We start from the raw sequence: 11,636 nt of genomic DNA on the forward strand, positions 1-11,636 counted from the left end.
GAACCAGGACAAAGATGTAACATGAACAAGGTCTGGGTCTGGTGGGTGGAGCACCTGGTTAGGTGTTTACAGGGACAGGGAATGACTTTTTGAAATATGAAATCCCAGGGAAAATGGAATTCCATGTGCTGCACCCAACAGGTTTTACATGCTAGCCTGAAAAAGAAAAAAAGAGAATAAAACTTTGATGATTATATGTATGATTATATGTATGTGGGTTTTGCAGGCCGAGGACATTTGGGATTCCCAACGTCTGGATTCAGTCTTTTCCCTTAATTTTTCTTATTGTGTTAAAATGCACATAACATAAAACTTACCATCTTAACCATTTTTAAGTGTACAGTTCACGGTATTAAACACATTCACACCGTTGTACAGCCATCACCACCATCCAACCTCATAACTCTTTACACCTTGTAAATCTGAAACGCTACCTGTTAACAACTCCCCATTTTCTGCCCCTCCCCGCCAGCTTCTGGCAACCACCTTTAAAGTTTCTATCTCTATGATTTGACTACTCTGAGTAAAGTGGAACCACACAGTATTTGTCTATTTGCGACTGACTTATTTCACTGAGCATGATGTCCCTGAGGTTCATCCACATCGTGATATATTGAAGAATTTCCTTCCTTTTTAAGTCTGAGAAATACTCCATTATACGTGTACTACGTTTTGCTTGTTCACAGATCGGTCAATGGGCACCTGGGTTGTTCCCATGTTTAATCATTGCAAATAATATTGCTATGAACTTGGGTATACAACTATCTCTTTGAGATCCTGCTTTCAATTCTATTGTGTATATACTCAGAAGTGGAATTGCAGGGTTCTGTGTTAATCCTATATTTAATTTTGTGAGGAACTTCTATACTGTTCCACCCTTAATTTTTTATATATGTCTGATGGTTGTTGCAGACACCTGAATATTATCAAATGATAATATGTCATAGGAATTTGCCAAATGCCCAAATTTGTGATTGTTAGTAGAGCACTAGAAATCAAATTGTTATGGAGACATTTCTTTTTTTTTTTTTTTTTCCTTTTCACAAAGAAATGAAGGTTTTATTGAGTGGGTGAACTGTTCCTCACTTCCACGTGCATGAAAGCAACTGGGAAGCTTTCCTGAAGTCCACCACTGGAGGTTCCCCATCAGCAGCCTGAGATGGGGTTGGAGTGTTTGCAAAGCATGAACTTCTGTTGAGTCTCAGTTCCTCCATGTGTGACATGGGGCTGCCAATGGAAGCAACCATATAGGCTTACGAGGCTTCGTGAGATGACAGGTGTGAAATACAAACACAGGGTCTGATGTACAATCGTGTGCTTAATAAAGGTCAAGTGTTGTTATAATTGAAGAGAGGCCCTGCTTAGTAACCTTGCAGCTCCCATTATTGAAATGCACACTTTAGCAAAACTGCAATAGACCCTAATTATTCTTTGCCTCATACTAGAAACTTCAAGTCCTAGAGTAGCGAACACCAGATTACATTGTCTTAAATGATTTCTGCTAACTAAATTTTTTTACATAACTGGGGTGAGGATTTTTTGGCCCCACACTCCCAAATGGGATACATCCTGAAGGGAGTATGAGAATATATACAGATTGAAATATACCATTAAAAATTTAACCTCGGGAAGCTAGATTACAAATGCATTGGGTCAGTGTAAAGAGGTCATCTTTTTATGGGACAATTTGGGACAGTAGACACATCTTTTGTATTTCCATGTTTAGGTATCTCTTCTGGGGTAAATATGGACATGTATAAACACAGAAGCATTTACGAAGTGTATGATGCATAAAGCATCAAATTGTGTATGATAAACCAAAACCCAAATAAAGCAAAAAACCCAGAAACCTCCTAAATGTTCAACAACTTAAGTCTGGTCAAAAATCGTAAGCCATGCGTGTAATGGAATTTTAGATAGTGGTTGTTTTCAAAAAAAAGGGGGGGGAAGATACTAACCTGGAAATCTCTCCAAGAATTAATGTTAAAGCAAAATAATAAATGCAATTAACTCCATTTATGCATAAAGGGTATATTTGAATATGCACATATGTGTGTATGTAAAAGCATAGAAAAAGGCTTAGGAAAACACAGCAAACACATGAGAAAAATGGGTAAAAAAAAAAGAGCTTAAAGATTAGGATAACTAAGTGATAGTAGTCATGTCTACGTCACTTTTAGACAAGGGTTAAGAAGCCTCCCTTTGCCAGTAGTGCTCCAGAGGGTTCTCCCGCAGGTTCTTTGAAGATGTCCAGCCCTGGCCCCGCTCACTCACCAAGGCTATGCTACTCAGCAGCCTGGGATCTGGCCAGCCACCTTGGGTTTGGATTCAGGCTTGCTTTTTACTATGCTCTGTACTGCTTGGAACCACTGATCTCCACCATGTACTGAATTGCCATGTACTCTTCAGATACCCTGGACCCTCCTTCAGAATGAGGGGTCCTGGGTTCTTGTACCCTTTGTGCCATGAAAGATTCTGAGATGCTGGGTGTGAACAGTCTGAGTCCTCCTCTCCTGGCTTGCTTCGTATTTCTCTGCGATTAGGGTAGCTTATCCAGGTCTCCCCATAGATGCTCATGAGGTACTTGTCCCAGCTCTGACCACCAAGTGCAAAACAGGCTTTCTCTTCATTTCCGTGATCATCGGAGTTTTATCTCTTTACCCTTTCTGTAAGATTCTGTAACTGTGTTAGGAAAGAGGGTGGCTTCTTACTGGGGTCCCTGTACAGCATTTAGTATTCTTCTCCTGTGTTCAGCTCATTGTAGCTCACCAACACAGCTCTCTCTCTAGGAACCTCTCAGGATGGAGCAGGATAGGCTCAGAGATGACGAACCATCAAGAGAGACCCTGTCTCTTAATCCCTAAGGGCTCTGCCAGCTTGTCATCTTTGAACATCCATCTCCTTGGATGAGTGACCTTACATTCTTCTTATTACTACCTTTGTGATAAGGTGTGACACACATTCCACCCCTGCTTAGGGATCACAGCCCTGGGGCAGTTCCAAAGCACACTTTCACCAACTTTCCCAGAAGCATGTCAAAGTCTCCAGATGGGCCCCCGATGAAGAGTACCTAGCTTCATTGTTTAAGCTCTTACTCTGAATTCTAAATAACACAGAGAAACCTTTTTTTTTTTTTTTTTTTTGGCCACTGTTCCTAAAGGCACCAGGGAAACCAGTGCCCAGTTGTAAAGTAGCAATGAATGAAGTGTTCTATAATGCTCCTGTCTGATACTTGGATGTTGGAGGAAGCCTCATAACTATTTGCAAAATAAAGATGGCATCTTCCCTCTATATTTTCTTCATAGTGTTAAATTATAGTATACACGTCACATATTTTTTATTTTCAAATAGAACCTTTATTTTCAATAATATTTATTTTCTCTTTTCTTAATCCTCTATAATAGAAAGTTGACACTTTCTATATTAATCCAAGAGTATTAAATAGAATAGTTTGTATAGGATTGTTGATCATGGAAAATTTTACCTAAAAATTTTATCTAAAGTTGTGGATACAATGTCAACATGGGATCACCTTGTTGGAAAATTTTCTGATTACCTTGGATCCAGAGAAAAGTGGCCACAGAACATGCCACTGCACATGGCAGCTGGATATGTCTTTGGGTTCTTCTACTGGGGAAGATTGAGTGTGGTGGTGGTTGTACATTAAAAGTGAATCATATTAGAAGAGCACCTTAGGATAGATAGAAAATATGAATGTGCATGCATACGTGAATGTGAATATAAACCTGAGGGGTAGAATGTAGGAGAGCCCTCTCGAACTGGTTATAAGACCTACAATAATGCTCCCTATTCTGGAAAAAGCCTTAATAATGCTGCCTCCTTGACATTAGCTGAATGATCCAGATACATACATTTGAGCCAATAAGATTTTTTTCCCTCCTAGGAATATGAGGCATGGAATGGAGAGACACAGAGATCAGAAGTCTTTAGACCTGAGTCACATTAGTGGCAGCACCTGCAAGAGGAATTTCATAAAGTTAAATTACCTGTTACTTATTCACTTTATAGATGACTCACTCTATAGACACTCTGTAGGCATATGGACTTATCAGACTGTCGGATGTCAGAGCTATGTGTTAGGGGAACATAATTAGTTAATACTCAGCATGCACAAGTCCTTGTACATACATTATCTCACTTTACACTCACTCCAACTTTATAATCACAGCATCACAATTTTATAGATTTTATGGATGAACAGACTAAGGGGCCAAGAAGCTAGATGGCTTGCCTAAAGCCACACTCTTAATGAGTAGAGGGGCTAGCCTTCACCTTGAGATCTGTTTGGCTTTTAGGAAAATGTTTCATGTCCTATACTGCGCTGTCCCTCTCTCCCAAAGTTGGAAGATACTCATTTCCCTGGTGGGCCTCTCCTGGTCAGGTATGAAAGTCTCAATAGAAAGGCATGTATGGATTATCTATGTTTCATGTTTAATGCAAGGACGCAAGAAAAGGTGGAGCAGAGGGGCATCACCTGGATCTTTGCTCTTTCCACACTGTCATTCCCAAAGGGCTTCATCAGCTTTAAAGGGAAGTTTGCTCAGAGCCACTTGGGATGCTTACCTGCTCATTCACGTTTATATTAAAAAAAAGTTTATATTCTTTCATTAGGCATTTTTCAATCAGCCAAAGATCTTCAGCACCTCTGGGGCTCTCCCATATACAGCCTATCCATGTGGCCTACTGACCACCCCTTTCTGCCCAATTCTGTGCTATGAAATCAGATAAGCTCCTCCTTTCTAACAAAGCAGAAACATACCTGTGTGCGTAACAGGTTCACAGGATTCCACGACTCTTTCTGCAGCCTGACCAGGTAGCGGCGGGTCTCTTCCCTCACCTCTGGCAATGCATCTTTTAGAAAAGAAAGTCTTCTAAAAAACCCTTAGTGGGAAAGACTTTTTTTCCAATGCTTTTTCTTGTCCGATTATTTGATTTGCCTTTTTGAAATGCCAAGCTCCCGAGCCCACTCAAAGCTCTCAGTGTGCCTACTGGAGCTGCTCCCCTTGCTCTGATCTTAGCTCTTCTGGAATCTGTAAACGTGTAGTTGTAGGAAGGTGTCCCTGGGAAGCAATGCCTTTCAAAGTTTGTTTCCTTAATCCCAAGTGAGCCCCTGACTTTGAGAAAAAACCACGAGTGAACCAAAAGTCTTATTCTCTTGGAAGCCATATCCACTCATCGCAAAGTGATTGACAAAACAAAAGACAATGCCCACAGAACCCATAAACCAATAAAAACCAGTCCACCATTATGCTTCATAGTTCCCCCACCCCCAGTTTACACAGAAGAATGGCTCATTTCCAGCTCCTTTCTCTACCACCTCCAAGTAATCATTTAATCAAACCTCAGTATGGAAGGCTCATGTGCAGCACGAGCTGTTTCGGTAGGCATGTGGAAATAGAGCAAAGTGGGAGCATTGGATATGGAGCTGGGAAACATACTATTTCATTTCAGGATGACTTTCTCACCAAGGTATATAGTCTGAGGCACAGACCCTGTGGGATCTGGGAGAAAGTCAACACTATTTTCATCCAGGATTATTTAACAGAGCTCTGTTTGTAAAGACAAATAGAATTTCTAATTAACTTAGAAATTGATTATTTGTACTCAACAAGTACCCTTCAAATTTGCAAAGGTGGCCTAAGAACCAAGACTATATCCCTAATTATGTAAGTACATTGGTTATGGCAAATAGAATGGTGGATGAGCCCTCTTAAGAATTCGAAATGGATCAATCCAAGTGTGCATGTGTGTTATTTTTGTCATGCTGAAATGGGCTCTTTGGGGGTCATGATACTTATAGCTTAGACCTTCACTTTTGACACTCGAAAAAAATTCCTCGAGCATAATTTCCAGAGGTACCAGGAAACTTTGTGTCTAAGACAGTAAGCCGATGATGAAATTAGCTGAGAACTTTTTTTCAACTATAAATTCATTTGCATTTTTATCTCTCCAAAAAGGCAGTTGACCAGACAGAAAATTCTTCCTCCATGATGATACAGAATAAAGGAGCCATGTTATCATGTGGATATCAGAAGTTATTTAATATTATTCCTACCCCTAGCCTAGCCTGGCTGCATTCCCTTGTGATGGAAGTTTATAAACTGCCTGGTTCCTGTGTATGTGCATCACGCTGCCTGCTGACACGAGGCTAGGCAACACCTTCACCTCAGTGGCATTCCTTGCTTTGGGAGGTGCCCGGGCTTTCAGACTTGGTACAATAGGTCAGTCTGCTGGGGGAGGTTTTCCAGCAACCAGCCTTCAGGGAGATTAAAAAAGGGAACCCAGTCTTTGACCTAGGATTGGTTTGTCCGTGGGAATCCTGCAGGATTAGACAGTATCTCTACAGCAGATACTGAAAGGTATTCAATTAATAGTTTCAGCCCTTGAATGCATACCAATGTTGTTTTCCCATGCATGTGCATAGGTCGAGTGGTATTTTATTGCAAATTAAAATAGATGGGGACAGAATTGAGATCTCCTTACATGAGGAAGTATGGGTTTCTTTTGAGCCTTGACTTAAGAGCAATGATCAGGTATTACAGGAACACCACAATCGAGACCTTCCCAGAATACCCAAACAGAACTCTTGGTGCTTGTTTCATAATAGCCACAGGTCAGAAATGCTGTGGCAATGCTGTGGACCGTGCTGTAGGGACACCATCCAAGCGGTGAGTGGAGGGAAACTTGTGGCCTGTGTGGATGGAGGGAAAGCCTCTCTCATCTTCTCAGGGCGAAAGGAAGACCTGGCCACCCTCTGTATACAAAATCTGCTTAAATTCTGGGGAAGGTATTGGTGTGGAGTGGTGACAAGAAGACCAGGATCAAGGAGCAGGAGGATGATACTGCGGCAGTGGGTGTGGCCAGGTCTGCTCACTGTACGCACAAACATATTAGTAACTTCAAATTTTTTACTCATTAAAATATTTTGAATATCCCTCGGCATATTTTATTTTTAACTTTTTATTATGGCTAATTTTATACACATACAAAGCGGACAGAATATTATGATAGACCACGTACTGATCAGCTTCAACTCTTATCAACGTATAATCTTTCTTTGCTAATATCCACTTTCCCTCATCCCATGTTATTTTGAAGCAAATTCCAGACATTATTTTATTACATATTATTTCTACATGCATCTCTAAAAGATAGGAACTTCTTTTTATCATATGGTTTATCCTACCTTTTTTTGTTATTATTTTATTTACTATTATAATTTTATTCCCTCTTTATTAGATATATGATCTTCCATTGTGTAACCTATTTTATTTGTGTAATCTCTGTCTTCCTCTTCCTCTCTCTTACTATGTGTTTCATATTTATAAAGGTTTATATATGCTTTCTTTTTGATATCCTAACTGCTTTTCTCTTGCTGCTTTTAATATTCTCTCTTTGTATTTAACCTTTGGCATTTTAATTATGATGTGTCTTGGTGTGGGCCTCTTTGGGTTCCTGAATTTTGGGACTCTCTGAGCTTCCGCGGGTTTTATGTCTATTTCTTTCACCAGGCGAGGGAACTTTTCCATCATTATTTCTTCAAATAACTCTTCAATGTCTTGTTTTTTTTTCCGGTACCCCTATGATATGGATATTTTTACCTTTAATAGTGTCCCATAGGCTCCTTATATTATTATTATAGTCTTGGCTTCTTTTTTCTTGCCATTCTGATTTAGTGTCTTTTGCTTTTCCATCCTCTATATAGGTCATTTGATCTTCTTTCTTCACACTGTTTATTCCATTTAATATCCTTATTATCTCAGATAATGTGTTCTTCACTTCTGACTGGTTTCCTTTTATATTTTCCATTTCTATTTTTATTTTTTCTATCTCTTTGTTGAAGTTCTCACTGAATTCATCTACAATTCCCCCTAAGTTCTTTGAACATCTTTATAACCAGTGTTTTGAACTCTGCATCTATTAGATTGCTTGACTCCATTATTTCTGGATCTCTGTTCTGTTCTCTTGTATGGTTTCTGCTACTTTGTCTTCCCATTTTGGCTGTCTTTCTGAGTCTGTTTCTATGCACTTAACAAAGCTTTCAAATTTATCAGTCTTATTAGTGAGGCTTTGTGTGGTAAGTGTCCAGTAGCACAGTCATGAGAGGGGTTCAGCTGCAGGCCAAATTTAGCCCCAGCCTGTGCCTTCCCAGGGCCAGCTATTAAGATTCAGCAAGCAACACACAGATCTTGTGCTTATAGTTGCCTCAAAAGGCCACACCAGAAACTGAGGCCAGCTGCCACCAGTGTGAGTCTAGGCACTACTCAGCAAGGAGCACCTAACTAAGCGAGGACACACCTAAAAGTGGCTTGGGTGGGGCCCTGAATTGGGGGAGGTGGAGTTTCAGGGAATCTGGGTGGAGTGACCTCTGTTATCCAGTTTGATGAAGTCTCGGTATGGCCACGCTGACTCCACGCAATGGGAGGAGGGAGGAACAATAGATACCGCTTAGACTTCTGTACAGAGTGAATCTCACCTTGGCTCTCACTGCAACAACTCAGTGTCTCCCAGCAAGTCCCTGGTGACCCCTGCAGAGCTTAACCGGCACTGGTGCTCAGAGCAAGCAGGTCTGTCACTGTAAGTCTGCTCGTGGACACGGTCCCTTTAAAAGGCATCTGACGCTGCCGCAGCTTCAATACCACTCAGCTTCTTGAGACTGGCAGCCTCACATCCTCACCCTGTCCTACCTTCTGCCATTGCAAAGTGATTTCTTACTTCTCTCCCTAGTTGTATGGCTTGTTCATCTAGATCCCAGGTGATTTTTCCTTGCCGTTCGCTCCTTGTTTCTGTCACAACTTTGATTTGGTCACCACAGAGATGAACAGAGCCTTGAACATCTACACCATATTTTTTTTTCCTAGAAAGGTTTATATTTTTGAGAGTTACCTTATACTATGGTTTTTAAGTACCATCCTCGGTCCCTTCTTTTCTGGGATTATTATCAATAGATGTCCTACTCTAAGTAATAGAATAATAGTGAAAAGTAGCTAATTTCCTCTTTTCCTCTTCCCCGCTCCCTTGAACCCCCAGCAACTTTATTAACATTGTCTTGATTCAGGGTGAACACTTGGTAAGTTATATAAATGTCTAATCACCATGTTGTACACCTGAAACTAATAAAATATTGTATGTCAACTGTAATTGAAAAATAGAAAAAATAAGACTGTCTTGATTATTCTCGATTTTTGGAATTTCGATGTAAGTTTTAGAATAAGCTTATTAATTTTTATTTTAAAAATCCTAAGATTTTGATTGGAATTATATTCAATTTCAATTTGGGGAAAACTGACATCTTCATAATCATAAGTCTTCTAATCCATGAACACGGCATATCACTCAATTTATTAGAATATTTTAAAGTGTTTTCTTAGTAATATAATGTAGTTTTCTGACCATAATTTGTTAGATTTATACTTAGGTAATTGTTGATATTGGATGTCATTACAAAGACATTTTTAAATTTTATTTTCTAATTGTAAGACTTAAAAACATCTCACCGCGTGTTTCCTTTCATCAGGCATCTGTGAGCACCAGTGCAGAGGAAGCAGAGACTGCGGGAAGGGAACACAGCACATCAGGAAAGGTTGTGGTCACGTCCGCTCCCCCACCATTCAGATGGGCAAGTCTCGACTTCCTTCTACCCTGACCTGTCCCAGTAGAATTAAGAGTTGGGTGTTTTCTGAACTTTCACAATTGTGCTCACCCAGAAATATGGCAGAAATACACCCGAATGCCTGAGGCCACCCTCCCTCTGCTGCTGCCCTTCCTGAGGGAAAGGTTGGTCATGAGGCCCTTTTTATCCCGACATTTTCAAGTAAAAGAACCCTAAAATATTTTTTCAGTTCATCTTTCTCAAGAAATATATACTCATTATAGAAAAGTCAGAAACTACAGAACAAATTGATGGAAAAATGTGCCAATAATCTCATTATAAGGAGATAAACATACTTACATGTTTGTTCATATCCTTATGTATATGTATATATTCAGGGAGTATGGTATAAAATAATCATTGCATTAAACTCCATGATCATTTTAAAACTTTCTCTTTTATTTTTTACACTCGATAATAAGTAGTGAACAGCTTTCCATGACTGCGGATGTATTTCTACAACTCTGTTTTTCCCCAAAGTCTTCAAAGCATTTTCACTATGGATATATCATATTTTGCTAATTAATTCTTGACTAATGGACATTTGGGCTTCTCCAATATTTTGCTCTCAAAGAATTCCCTTAGAACTAAGTCTTTTGATGCACCCTTGATTATTTCCTTAGGAAATGTTCCTAGAACTTCTGGCTCAAAGGGCATGTATTTTTTTTTTCATTTTTACAAGTTTTTAATGAAAATTATATATAAGATTACTTCATTCCTGTATCTTCTCAATTATTTCTTTTTTATATTTGCCCTTTTTCCTATTTGGAGGGATTTGGCTTTATGTTCAAGGATCTTTTCATGGTCTTTGCCCAGCTTTAGTCTAGTAAAAACCACCTTGCTAAGGTGGATGCCCACATAAGCAGTTGTGTCATTAACCTTCTCCCATTGCCTTCATTCAATGTAGATGACGTATTTCTTCCTGTAAACCTGGACTACTTTGCCAATTTGCTGCCCTTTGTAGTGTCCTTGCACAACCTGAATTTCATCATCTTTTTTGATGGACATGGATCGAACATTGTACTTCTGTCTCAGTTCTTTGGAAAGAGGAGAAGACATAATCTTCCTACAGATGTGTGAAGGTGCATTGAAATGTCTTTTATGGTTCTTGCTCCGGTCAGAAGTCAGAAAGGGATTGAACTTCATACTGGCTGGTGGCGCTTCAGCGATGGCCACAGAAGGGAAGAGGTCCACACGCTGCTTCTGGTTCTGTAAATTTACTGGACATGCATTTTTTAAAATTGGAAGCTACATTGCCAATTTGCTTTTGTGAGGATGTATTTTTTACACCAAAAAGTTTGGTAAACCCCAAAATGCTGGATATATTTTAGTTTTCACTTTTTTTACAATAATAATAATTTCATATGTTTTCAGTTTTAAATCATATACTTTTAAAGACAACTTCAATTGTATTTATGAAATATTGACTTGTTTTTAGGGAATGTTTCAATCATTCTTTGCAATGAGTTGGCATTCCCCAGAATGGAAAGAGAGTAAAAAAACAACCTCTCTGTGCCAGGTCTTTTCAAATACACTATTTTTTAAAAAAAAATCTTGAGAGCTTTAGGTATGAGAAATGTATTCATCTCACCTCTATTTTACAAATGAGAAAACTGAAGGATGGATCAAGTGCTTTCTTTTCTTTTGCTCATCTTGCCATGATTCTTCTCTACCCTCTTCCTTAAATCACTTGGTTCACACTATAAACAATGACACCAGGAGGCTATTATACTTAATGGTGTCCCCAATTTGCACTAAAGATTGGTGTCCCCTCCGCTCAGGGAAAGCAGAGCCTGACTGCCTGCCTGGCTTAGGAGCAAAGCCTGGGATGGCTTTCACCCCATTGCGCCATCTGCTGGCTACTACTGTTCAGTGCGTGACCTAAACAGTGGTACCAACTAGAGGAAATGATGTGGAAATATCTGTAGATCTCACACTTTTGCGTTTAATCTCCATAACACCT

The 11,636-nt window shown here is 39.5% G+C and overlaps 1 pseudogene; it reads right to left on the reverse strand.

Annotated features, from left to right (window-relative positions):
- Nucleotides 1–10,385: 10,385 nt before the first annotated feature.
- Nucleotides 10,386–10,819, reverse strand: LOC107503299 (annotated as a pseudogene).
- Between the last annotated feature and the right edge of the window lie 817 nt (nucleotides 10,820–11,636).

This window comes from Rousettus aegyptiacus, unplaced genomic scaffold (assembly GCF_014176215.1).
Source record: "Rousettus aegyptiacus isolate mRouAeg1 unplaced genomic scaffold, mRouAeg1.p scaffold_m13_p_6, whole genome shotgun sequence".
NCBI classification, from domain to species: Eukaryota; Metazoa; Chordata; class Mammalia; order Chiroptera; family Pteropodidae; genus Rousettus; species Rousettus aegyptiacus.